The sequence below is a fragment of the Primulina tabacum genome, chromosome 2 (genome assembly GCF_025594145.1).
Source record: "Primulina tabacum isolate GXHZ01 chromosome 2, ASM2559414v2, whole genome shotgun sequence".
NCBI lineage: Eukaryota > Viridiplantae > Streptophyta > Magnoliopsida > Lamiales > Gesneriaceae > Primulina > Primulina tabacum.
Genome location: NC_134551.1, coordinates 27279708 through 27293543, shown reverse-complemented (window position 1 = coordinate 27293543; position 13836 = coordinate 27279708). Strand labels below are relative to the sequence as shown.

The 13836-nt window shown below is 38.8% G+C and overlaps 1 long non-coding RNA gene across 2 annotated transcripts; it reads right to left on the bottom strand.

The window, feature by feature from the left end:
- Positions 1-7733: 7733 nt before the first annotated feature.
- On the bottom strand, positions 7734-13513 carry LOC142537660 (uncharacterized). 2 transcript variants are annotated; one of them, XR_012818565.1, is made up of 5 exons: positions 13211-13513; positions 12845-12934; positions 8229-8321; positions 7929-8045; positions 7734-7846 (listed from the first exon to the last, which is right to left on the bottom strand). It is a non-coding gene; the product is annotated as an uncharacterized LOC142537660 (long non-coding RNA). The 2 variants fall into 2 exon arrangements; XR_012818564.1 differs by lacking the exons at positions 12845-12934; positions 13211-13513 and having other exon boundaries at positions 8229-8621.
- Between the last annotated feature and the right edge of the window lie 323 nt (positions 13514-13836).

Below are 13836 nucleotides of genomic sequence, written 5' to 3'. Positions count from 1 at the left end.
ATGGTTAGGAGAGTGAGGGAAGTGGTTGCAGTTTAAAAGGGATGGCAAGACCAAGTCTTGCTCTCTTTTGAATTTGAATTGGTTTGCTATCAAAATGATTTGTTGGAGAGGGAAATGTATGGGGTGACCGATTCTACATGTCCACCAAGGCTATGATAATGATCTAATATTAATTAATGGGGTTTAATAGATGAAAGGATTATCATGCCAAAAAATAATAAAAAAGGAGTCAAAGGCAGTGAGTTGTCAAAGAATTGTTGTGACACTAAGGGGTGGCCGAATTAATCTAATAAATGGAAGGGAAATATTGTTTAGTTAGTGTATTTTAAACCTTAAGAGCCTTACCTATTCTTTAAATAATTTAGGGACTTAACACCTTAATTATGGAACCTAAATGAACTTATTTCCTACTTACCTCAAGTTACTTAAATAATTCCTTAAACCTTCTTTTAACTTAAATTAACTTATTAGCTAGCTAAAATAAACTCTGGGAATGATTTCTTAAATCTTAAATTTTATCTCAAAACTCCAACTCCAGTCCGGCCTCACTGAATTAACTGAAATGAAATGCAAGGGGGTGGCCGAATTAATCTAATAAATGGAAGGGAAATATTGTTTAGTTAGTGTATTTTAAACCTTAAGAGCCTTACCTATCATTTAAATAATTTATGGACTTAACACCTTAATTATGGAACCTAAATGAACTTATTTCCTACTTACCTCAAGTTACTTAATTAATTCCTACTTACCTCAAGTTACTTAAATAATTCCTTAAACCTTCTTTTAACTTAAATTAACTTATTAGCTAGCTAAAATAAACTCTGGGAATGATTTCCTAAATCTTAAATTTTATCTCAAAACTCCAACTCCAGTCCGGACTCACTGAATTAAATGAAAAGATAAAAATTTAAACTACTGAATAAAATAATTAACTTTAAAGAAAAACATTTAAATCCTCATGCAATAAAATCATTTTAATTTAAAATACTAGAATTATGCATGGCTTATACGTAGTCTAATTTACGGGTTCTACAACTCTCCCCCTCCCTTAAAAGAAAATTCGTCCTCGAAATTAAAACTTACCGAATAACTCGGGGTATCGAATCCTCATCTCTGGCTCAGACTCCCATGTAGCTTCCTCCTCTGAATGGTTGAGTCATTTGACTTTCACTCGCTTAACTAGCTTGTTCCGAAGCTTCTTCTCCTGTCTGTCTAAGATCTGCACTGGTCTTTCCTCATAAGACAGGTTCGGAGTAAGCTGCAATGGCTCAAAGTTCAAGACGTGCGAAGGATTCGCCATATACTTCCTCAGCATAGAGACGTGAAACACATTGTGTACTCCGGCCAGATTCGGCGAAAGAGCCACACGATAAGCTAGAGTCCCAACTCTATCGAGGATCTCAATTGGTCCAATGAATCTCGGACTGAGCTTCCCTTTCTTTCCGAACCGCATGACACCCTTCATAGGTGCTACCTTCACAAAGACATGGTCGCCAACGGCAAACTCTAGGTCTCTCCTCCTCTGATTTGCATAACTTTTCTGTCGACTATGAGTAGTCCTCATCCTATCCCGGATCTTGACTACTACATCGGCAGCCTGCTGAATAATCTCCGGACCCAACTTTGATCTTTCCCCTACTTCGTCCCAATGAACAGGAGATCTGCACTTGCGGCCATATAGTGCTTCATACGGTGCCATACCAATAGACGCCTGGAAGCTGTTGTTATACGTGAACTCCACTAATGGCAAGTTCGAATCCCAACTTGTAGAGGCCTAAAAATCCGTGTTTGAATATTTGCGGAAAAATTAAAAATTTTATTTTTTTAAAATAATTAAAATTGTCTCATTCATAAATGAACTGATAAATAAAGTTTGATGTTCAAAATGGCAGCGGAAGAAATTAACATTTTCAAAATAAAAGTAAAATTTTATCCAACGATAATTAAAATGTTTGAGCAATCAAATAATAATAAATGCTGAACTGAGGTCCTCGGGTCCTACTACTGCCGACTCGAGCTGGCTCACTGGTCCCCGCCCTCGATCCCGACATCATCAGCACCTACAACAATCAAGCCTAGTGAGTCTAAAGACTCAACATGCATATATCGTAAATAACGAGTAAATAAATAGTAAAATTGCATGCAAGTGAAAATATCATGTCATGAGGCATATCGTAAAAATGTCATGTCACGATTAATTATAATACGTGCATCACTGAACTGGGAAATCATAAATGAAAATGGTTGCTCCTTGGAGCCCTGTCATGAAATAACTTGTAATAATTTTCTGGTGAGATTATGGTCTACGCAAGTGGTCCCTAAACTGAACTGAACTAAGCTGACCGGTAACTGGCGACCGAGTTTAATAATGTTTGTCTGATCAGACTAATGCCACAGTATACTAGGTGGTACAACTGAACTGACCGGTAACTGGCTACCGGGACCGGTAACTGGCGACCGGTGAAGTACTGATAGTAAAGTGACCACAAGCAATATCGCATAAATCTCAAAATGAATATTTTTGCACGTAATATAATTAATTAACATAATTAAATATCCTGTAATAATTTTATTGATTGGATTGGATCGTTCCAAGGCTCGCTGCAACCTAAATATGCCATGAAAAATATGCAATAGCTTTTACTTGACCAACTATGCAATTAAATCCAAAAACTGAGACAATTGCGCCTAATGACTTCGTATTTAATCATGACTCCGTGCCAACCCGAACCAACACCGAACCATCAAGTAGTCATGATTAGAATACGCCTAAAATGATGAAATAATGCTCCTAAAATAGTGAGGGCCGAAATCTAGGTGAATGGAGGCCAAAACATGAAACGCTCTTTCGAGAGTCAATTTGGTACATCGCACCGTAAATTCTCGTACGACCACAAAAATGATCCGAATCACAAACCACCAAAAACATGACTTTCCTAACATGATGAGGCACTGTCCAGTCCAAGGCCATAGGCTAGAAGCCAACCGAGAACTCGAACGAGCCACTGAACCGTCACAGCAAGTTTCTGTCCACAAAATACAGCAGCTGTTCCTTGGTTTCTTGCATCGTTTTCGAGACTACTGGCCATTGGGGCTTGAACCACCGACCAGAGACTCTTACCAACATCCCAAAGAATGATTTGACCCATGGCTAAGGGCCCTAGGCCTGCCACAGTTCATTCCAGTGGCCATTTGATTGACCATGGCACGATCTAGACATCTAGGGGTATGGTATGAACCCTGGCTATTGGCCATAGGCCAACCAAGATCCACACCATTCCACCATTTTCGAAACACATTAGCTGTAAAAATGAGGAAGCCGAAGGAGGAGGGCTTTTCTTGTGTTTGTTTGTAAGAATCGATTCACCATGGACCAAGCCTCCAAAAGGGCGACTTAGTCACGTCTTAGACATGCTGGGGAAGTGTTCTAACCATGGCTATATGCCTTGGGGCAGCCATGATCAGTTTCATTTCCTTTATGGCAGCAAAACAGAATTTCGAATGCAATTGGGACATGTTTGGGGAGTTGCTGTCATCCCTTGATCTCGGCTAGCATGGGACTCAAACCAATGGACAAATGTGTTCTTAACATGTCCTAGTACATGCCTAGGAGCAGCCTTGGGAGCCTGGAATCAAACTAATACCTGAAACCCACAAAACAAAGCAACCCGTGAAGCTTGTCATATAAAGCCGAAATCTGCATGATTATTTTTCTGAAAATTCCTTGATGTGTTTCGGTTTTTGCATGGAAATGATGATCATGTAATATTAAATAATGATAATAGGACTTGATTGAAGAGTCAAGGAAGAACATATGCATGCCTGGTTTCGTTTTGAAAGAAAAACGAAAGAATAAGACGACTCGGCGCGGAAGGGTGGAGCGTTCTTGCTACCTTGTTTGCTACTGATTTTTCCTCTTGTTTCTAGCTATGAAACCCACGTTTTTTAACACTGAATTTGCTCTCGGATTTTGGTGGAGAGGGCAGGAGAATTATTGGTTAGGGGAGTGAGGAAATGGTTGCAAATATAAAGGGAAAATGCAAGACCAAGTCTCCTATTTTGAAATTTGAATTTTGGTTGATATCAAATATTTGTTGGGTTGTTTATTAGGGTGCATATGGCCAAATTCTACATGTCAACACAAGGTTAGGATAGTGATCTCGTATGAATTAATTAAGGTTGATTAATAATTAAAAAGGTTAGCATGCTAAAGTAACATAGAATGGGTCAAAGGTGAATTGGCATATCATTGCTTAATCCACTAAGTGGTGGCCGAAAATTAGAAATAAAAATGAAGGGAAAATGTTGTTTATTTAGTAAATTTATAACCCTTAAAAACCTTACATATCCTTTAAATAATTTAGTGAATTAACCCCTAAATTATGGAACTTAAATGAACTTATTTTCTACTCACATCAAGTTGTTTAAATAATTCCCTAAACCTCCTTTTAACTTAAATTAACTTATTAATTAGCTAAAATAAATTCTGGAAATGTTTTCTGAATCTTAAATTCTATCTTAAAACTCCAACTCCAGTCCGGCCTCACTGAATTAACTGAAATGATAAAAATTTAAACTGCTACGGAAAATAATTAAATTTAAATACTCAAGCAATAAAAATCACTCTAATTTAAATATTAGAATTATGCATGGCTTATACGTAGTCTAAGTTACGGGTTCTACAAAACTCCTAGAGAAATCAATAACACAAGCACGGAGAAGATCCTCCAAAATCTGAATAACTCGCTCCGAACTGCCCATCTGTCTGCGGATGGAAAGCTGTGCTAAACAACAACTTCGTACCCATGGTTGAATGCAAACTCTTCCAAAATGAGGAAGTGAATCTGGGATCTCTGTCAGATACGATAGAAACTGGAATACCATGAAGTCGGACTATCTCCCGGATATACAACTCTGCATACTGAATCATGGTGAAAGTCGTCTTAATAGGCAAGAACTGCGCTGATTTGGTAAGACGATCTACATCACCCAGATAGCATTTGATCCTCTGACTAACTTCGGCAATCCGGTCACGAAGTCCATGGTAACATTCTCCCACTTTCACTCGGGAATGAGAAGAGGCTTGAGCAAACCTGCTGGTCTCAGATGCTCCGCCTTCACTAACTGGCAAGTCAGACACTCGGATACAAATCGTCTGATGTCTTTCTTCATCCCAGGCCACCAATACAATGACTGCAGATCTCGGTACATCATCGTACTCCCTGGATGAATAGAGTACGGCTACATGTGGGCCTCTGATAGAGTATCTGCTCGAATAGAACCAGTGCTGGGAACCCACATCCTTTCTCGGTATCTCACAATACCGTCGCTGACTGAATACTAGACACTGCCCTTGGCCTCATCTCTCTGCATCCACTTTGCTAACTGCTCATCTGCTGACTGACCACTGCGAATACGGTCAAGGAGAGAGGACTGAATAGTCAAGGTAGATAGACGGGGAACTCTACCTCGAGGATATGACTCTAGATCAAACCTCTGCATCTCAAGCTGAAGAGGTCTCTGAATCGTAAAATGAGCCATCACTAGCGACTTTTCTGCTCAATGAATCCGCAACTACATTAGCTTTACCCGGGTGGTAGCTAATGTAACAGTCATAATCCTTCACAAGCTCCAACCAATGCCTCTGACGCATGTTCAGCTCCTTCTGCGTAAAGAAATACTTGAGGCTCTTGTGGTCGGTAAAGATCTGGCACTTGTCTCCATACAAATAATGCCTCCAAATCTTCAGGGCAAATACTACGGCAGCCAACTCTAGATCGAGGGTAGGGTAGTTCTTCTCATGGACTTTCGCATGTCGAGAAGCATACACTATCACCTTCCCATGCTGCATCAATACTGCGCCCAAACCAGGCTTCGAAGCATCGGTATACAAAACAAAATCTCCGGGCCTTGACGGCATGGCCAAAACTGGTGCTGAGATAAGAGCTTGCTTCAAAGTATCGAATCTCTTCTGACACTCCTCGCTCCACACAAATTTAGCATTCTTCTTGGTCAATGATGTGAGTGGAACGGCAATAGAGGAGAATCCCTTAATGAACTTCGGATAATATCCTGCTAGCCCAAGAAAACTGCGGATCTCTGATACATTCTACGGCACAACCCAATCTCTGACTGTGGCAACTTTCGCTGGGTCTACCTCAATACCACTGCTAGAAACAATGTGGCCTAAGAACGCCACATTCTCAAACCAAAATTCGCACTTACTGAACTTTGAGAATAACTTGTGATTCTGCAAGGTCTGCAGCACTGTGGTAAGATGTCTGCCGTGATCCTCCTGATTCTTCGAGTAGACGAGAATGTCGTCTATGAATACTATCACAAACTGGTCAAGATACGGCTGAAATACGCGATTCATGAGATCCATGAAGATCGCTGGCGCATTCGTCAGACCGAACGACATCACAAGGAATTCATAATGACCATAACGATTCCTAAAAGCAGCCTTGGAAACATCAGCATCTCTCACCCTCAACTGGTGATAACCGGAACGCAGATCTATCTTGGAGAATATCGAAGCTCCCTGCAACTGGTCAAACAAATCCTCGATCCTCGGAAGTGGGTACTTGTTCTTCACTCTAACCCTGTTCAACTCCCGGTAGTCAATACAAAGCCTCATAGAACCATCCTTCTTCTTCACAAATAAGTCTGGCGCGTCCCATGGTAAAAAACTCGGGCGTATGAACTCCTTGTCAAGAAGTTCCTGAATCTGCTTCTTAAGCTCTGCCAACTCTGTCGGTGCTAGTCAGTACGGTGCTTTGGAGATTGTGGCCGTACCTGGCATAAGCTCAATAGAAAACTCCACCTCTCTCTCGGGTGGCATACCAGAAACGTCCTCTGAAAAAACGTCTAAGAAGTCTCTAACAATCGGAACATTTGCGGCTGACTGACTGGGTGCCTCGGGGACAGATATAAAAGTTGCTAAAAACGCCCGACACCCTCTATGCATGAGCTTCCTAGCCTTGACATAAGGAATAATGCGCGGTAAGGGAAAATACCTGTCCGGCTCGAATAAGAACTGCGTCATTCCAGGCGGTCGGACTAAAACAGATCTCCGCAGGAAGTCAATCAAAACTCTGTTCCGCAATAGCCAGTCCATCCCTAGGATGATGTCAAACTCTGGCATCGGCAACACGATCAGATCCGCATAAACGAGGTTGCCATGGAGCTCAAGATCTATGTCTCGGATCACATTGGTAGCTGCCATCTCCTCACCAGAAGGCAATACTACTGAATAGGCTACATCTATCCCAACGGTCTTGACCTTGAGGAAATTAGCAAAGACTTCCGAAATAAATGAGTGAGTGGATACCAACAATAACGCCCCATATTCGACGACTTTCCTCACTGTATCAAGACGAGTATTTCCAGTGTGCTTTTGTCCTCACTCACACGCACCCTAGGAAACTTCCCAGAGATCACCCATCCAAAAATTTCTCCAAGTTAAGCACGCTTAACTTTGGAGTTCTTATGTGATGAACTAGCGAAAAAAAGATACACCTTTGTGATATGAGTAGTACAAATCAAATCTTTTAATCCCTCTTCAACTGTACAGTCCATTACATTGAACAGTCTCGGAATCCCTCTCATTCCCGTGTGGGTTGGTTCATTCATGTTCCCTCTACCTAGAAGCCTGCCAGGAGCCGCTCATTGTCCGTGCAACTGATGGCACCGGCGATCACCCCCCGCCCTCTTCGGCCCCGGGCCTCACAGTTACAGCTCTCACACGTACACCATGTTCATCTGAATTGAGTGCTTTCGTGAGAATATCCTTTTTTGTCCCTTTTATTTCATGTTTCCCCTCACGCTTTTGTTGTATGTAATCATCCTTTCATCCACTTGAAAATATTAATTACTTCAAAAGGTTTAATTAAAATAAAATAATTGATTTTTATGTATAGTTTGCTCACAATCTTTTCTACTGTTATTTGCAACTCCTGGCCATCAAAATCCCCTTCTTTATTCACTCGCCCTTTTTTCCAAATAATAGCTCTGTTGATATCATCATCGTCACACTATTCACTTGCCTATATACAAGAACAATCAAATGATGTTTGTCAAATAAGTTAAATTTTGAAAAAAAAAAAACAGCAAATGCAATGATATATATCACATGCTAGGAAAAAAAACAGTCACCCAAGTTACAAGTATTCATGCGAAGGAAAGAAAAAGTCACTTCTTGGACGGCACAAATATTGAAATATACTTACTATTTCTTCAGTAAATCGTGCATATCCCTTACGAGCAAGGCGATGAGGGTATATGTTCTTCTTCCTTCTTTCCTTCTGTTGATCACTTAGTTCCTAGCCAAGTGAAGAATGACACATATCAAATTTTTTTTAAATCGTCAAATACTTCATGGTGGATTTATTTTCAAAAAACGAAAAAAGATACTTCCAATGAATTTATCAGACATGCAAGTCATGACAAAAGAAATCTAGTCATCTCGTGCAAGACCAAAGCCAGTAGGTGGTTGATCCAACTCCTCTGGTTTATCAACCTTATTCGAAATGAACGTTTGAGTGAGATGTGATTTAAATTGACGCCACTTATTATTTGCCGAACTTAAACATCCTTTTTTCCAGCTTGGGGGAACATCAAACTTCAACTGTAAAACATCAAATTGGAAATACATTAAAAAGAATTACATAACATAAGATATATATAAACAATATGAATATTAATTGTGAAAAACAATTGAACTTAAATTATCAGATTCCCATATCAATTCTTTCGCTTCACTTGGAACTTGCTTCCATGTCTTGTAAGTTAAGAAACTTTTTCTCGAGCAAGCACACCAATATAACTCTGCATTTCAGCAGTAGCTTCTCCTACTGGTTGTCCAAGTAGATTGAATCTTACCTCCTTTCGAATTCTCTGAACCCACTGCCTACAAAGCCTATCTAGATATGTACGACATCCAGCAGTGTCTGTAGATCCAAACATTTCCTTTCCATCAAAACTCTTGTCAATAGAAGTAGATGCAATTTTTCCTTTGCCATTCCCAATCAATGCAGGCTGTCCTAATCTCTTGCTCGATTCATAAATTGTATCATCATCATGAGACCCAATTTTATGCTTTCTAAAGGATGTCATAGAGTCCAGATTTAACATATTCAACAAAAAAGTGAAAAAAACATATCAATATAGAAATAAATACACAATATATACAACAAAAAATAAGATAAGAAATTCATCTTCAATAGAAATCCAACAGATACAAAGATAAATAAAAGTATAACTTCAATATTGTCTACAAACTCCTATTCAAAAGCAAAATACATATCAATATTGTCTACCAAAAGTAAAATATCTTTGGTTAAACATTGTCGACCCAAGTCAAATCACAATCTTCACGAAGGCATGATGGTTCATTGTCATGTGCTCCGTCAACACCCATTGATGGTAACCCCCTGGTAAAAGATATATAGTGAATTAAAGTGTCTTCCAATTCATCACCATTAACGTGTTCAAGTGACTCCCTAGTAGGAGTTGCAAGTACAATACTCCATTCAGGATGTTCAGGATCTTCAATGTAAAATACTTGCTTTGCTTGACTTCCCAAGATAAAAGAGTCGGATTTGAATCCAATTCTTCTAAAATTCACCAATGTGGAACGAAGATCATCTACTTTAATACCATTATTATTCTCCACCCAATTACATTTGAACATTGGAATTTGAAATTTGCGGTAATCGACTTCCCATATTTTCTCAATAACTCCATAAAAAACCATGTCTGAAACAATTGAGTTTTTATCCTTTGCACTGGCTACTTGCATTGTCTTTGCGACTAAGCTTACTCCAGAGTTTTGAGTAACTCGTATATCATCATGTTATTTTGTAGCATATGTAACCCCATCAATCAGATAACTAGAATACTTTAACACTTTGTTGCTAGGTCCACGTACCATCCACTTCAATCTTTCTGATATTTGATGGGTGGAATGGTTAACTAAAACTGCAACCTATATTTCACAATGCCAAAAATTTAGATTTTACATATGATACCAAGAGTTGTATATATTTTAATATCAAGTATTTTGGAAGTTACAGTATCACGCAACCAGTTAGTAAACGTTCGGTTATGCTCATCTTGTAACAACTTTTTGGACTTGGCTTTATAAGGAAATCTTGATTTCAAATCCACCATGTGTTCCCTAATGAAATAATTTCTAATAGATAAACTAATAGAATGTATGCAAAGTGCATGAAAGAATTGATAGGTTGGAGATCTTACTAGACATAAGGATCAATCTCAACATCATTTGTCAATACATAACGATGTGCTTGTTGCAGCTCATCATGACTAGTGGAGTGCACAACTGCTCCCGATAAAGGCTTAGTAAGTTCTACTTCTCGATGCCTTGATGGTATCCCAATTGTGTGGACATTAGATAGATAATTTGAGCAAAATTCGACAGCCTCCTCAGCAATGTAACATTCGGCTATACACCCTTCAGGCCGATTACGATTGCGCACATAACCTTTCAAAATCTTCATGAATCCTTCAAATGGGTACATGTGCCTATACCAAACCGGTCCACACAATTTGACCTCCCGCACAAGATGAACAGTTAAATGAATCATTATGTCAAAAAATAAAGGGGGAAAGTAACAATCTCTCTTTGCAAGTCATCCAACTTTAAGACGTCTATCACTTTACTATATAACACATTGAAGAAGAAACACAGCCGGGTGATAGTATCTCTGACATGTTTTGGCTAGACACTGCGGATGGCCACTGGAAGCAATTGTTGCATTAAAGTGTGATAGTCGTGTGACTTCAGGCCAACAAGTTTCAAATCCTTCATCGACACAAGGTTTCTAACGTTGGATGAGTAACCTACAGGTACCTTTACTCACGAAAGAATTGCAAATACTTCTTTTCTCATCCTTACTTAGTGTGTAACATGCTGCTGGCAAAAACATTTTCTTTTCCCCAATCCTTGGCGCCAATTCACCCCTTAAATACATTTCCAAAATATCTATTCTTGCTGCTACTCCATCCTTTGTTTTTTCTGGAACGTCAAGTAACGTGTCAATGAGACTTTCACAAACATTTTTTTCAATATGCATCACATCAAGAACATGTCGAACATGTAGATCTTTCCAATACTCAAGTTCAAAGAATATTGATTTCTTTTTCAGCATGTTATCCCGTCATCATTCTTTGACTGAAGCTTTCCGCTGAATTTTCCACAATGATAATTATTTCTTTGAACTCTTTCTAAAATTTCATTGCCACTCAATGGTTTTGGTGCGAGGTTAAATTCTTGCTTCCCATTAAATGCCTTCTTTTGTCTTCGATAAGGATGACTTAAAGGTAGAAACCTTCTATGGCCTGTATATGACATTTTTCTACAATGCTTCAACCTTGTCGAATATGTTTCTTCTGCACAAATAGGACATGCATGATATCCTTTCACAACACATCCTGACATGTTCCGATATGTAGGAAAATCATTGATTGTCCATAGTGGAACAGCTCTAAGAGAGAAATTTTCTTCTCGATATGCATCATATGCTTCAACACCTTTATCCCATAAGCATTTTAAGTCGTCAATAAGAGGTGCTAAGTAAACATCAATATCACTAACCGGCTATTTAGGACCATATATAAACAAAGTGAGCATCACAAATTTTCTCTTCATACACAACCATGGTGAAAGATTGTATGTGATCATTAAAACAGGCCAACAACTATATGCAGAACTCATCAAACTATGAGGATTGATCCCGTCTGCTGATATAGCCAATCTAAGATTTTTTGGCTCATAAGCAAAATCTGGCCACATGCGATCAAATAATTTCAAAGAGGGCGAATCTGCTGGATGACACAAGTATCCATCACGAATTCTTTTATCAGCATGCCAAGTTAACTCCTTTGATATCGCCTTATTCCGAAACATTCTTTGAAATCTTGGAATATATGGGAAATACCACAAGACCTTTGCAGGAATTCCTTCCTTTACCTTCGATTTGTTGCCCAACTTCCACCTTGACGTCCCGCAAGTAGGGCAATTTGCAAAATCTTCGTGCTCCTTTCGGTATAAGATACAATCATTAGGACAAGCATGAATTTTCACATAGTCCATCCCTAATGTGCGTAAGCTTTTCTTTGCATCATACAAGGATGAAGGCAATTCATTGTGATCTGGAAGCATTTCTCCAAACAAAATAAGTAGATCAATGAAACTTTTATCACTCCAACTATATTTTGCCTTCAAGTTAAATAATTTCACAACCGCAGATAACTTTGTGAATTTAGCACATCCAGGATATAAAGGTTTATCTTCATCTTCATGTAGCTTATTGAATTGGCTTGGATTCTCAGCATAACTTTCATATACACAATGCACCATATCTATAGGTTCCTCACTAAATGATTTGTGTTCATCTTGTCCTACTCGATCATTATCATTCATTGATCTCTCTTTCGTAGATCTTTCCCCATGCCATATCCATGTATGATATGTCAAATCCATACAATTACAATACAAGTGTGCCCTGATAGTTTCAACATTTTTCTTCCTTATATTACCACATCTTGCACATGGACAAGGTATTGCATCAGAATGGGAAGCATTTTTTAGTTCAAACTGCAAGAAAGACTCTACTCCAACATCAAATTCATGTGATAGCCTATCTTTTGACATCCATTCTTTGTCCATTGTTGGTACAACTACTCAGCTAACAATGAGCCTAACCCTTCAAAACAATTTTAAATAATATAAAAAAAATCTTTTATTGAAAGCCTATCTTTTTAATATATATATATACACACACATGTATACATAAACAGAATTCATGTAGCTACTCCTTACCCAAAGTAGGCTAGTAAGACTCCTGCAAACTTCTCAGATCAGTATACACCTAAAGGCGCTGGATACTAGTAGTTCACATTCCTGCAAGACCTGCAACAGGTACATTTTCTCGCAATTGTAAAACATTCTCTGCATCTAATCTACATTACACAAAAGAACCACATTAATCATTTCTACTTCAAATACAAATCATTTTCTTTCAATGACAAGCAACAACCACAAATAAAATAAGGTGCACCGATGACAACATTTGTACTAACTTTACTTTAAGAAGTAAAAGGAAAATCACACACAGGTTCCCAACCATTCAAAACATTCAAGGAGGAACATAATTGATAATAAAATCAAGCATCAGCACTGAATTACCTCATGGAAGTCCTTGAATTCCCTAGAATCCCCAAATGGATAGGCACCAACAAGCATTACATATAATGTCACTCCGCTCATGTCGGCAAATAGACTAGACTAGACTACATTATTGACTTGACCATTCGGCCAACAAATGACATTTAATTCATTTACTTTGTTCAACTTTGAGCTCCTCGAACCCTTCTTTTCTTTTAGGATTAATTTATTAATTACTTTAGTTCATTTTTATTTTTACATAAGTTCATTTAATTGAAGAAGTAAACAGACTACTAAAGTATTTTTGTTAAAAATTATATTGTCTAGTTACATGAACTCCAACTAATATCTGAGATTTAGATCAGGTATTGATGGAACGAGAGGTTCAGTACTCTCATGGGCAGTAAGATTTAAAATAGCTTTTGGAATCGCTGATGTAATGACCCATTACAGGCCCAGTGGACCGCCCATACGGCCCACTGCCCCGATCGACCCAAGGCTATCCCGATCTTGGGCTCCCTAAAAGGGGCCTTTTCCCTCACGGGCTTTTCATAGGCGTCGTACGGGTTACTCATAGGACTCTCTACACCAGGTTGGTGGAGTGGTACCTCTCCAAGTCTCGAACTCATGACCTCCTGGCATAAGTA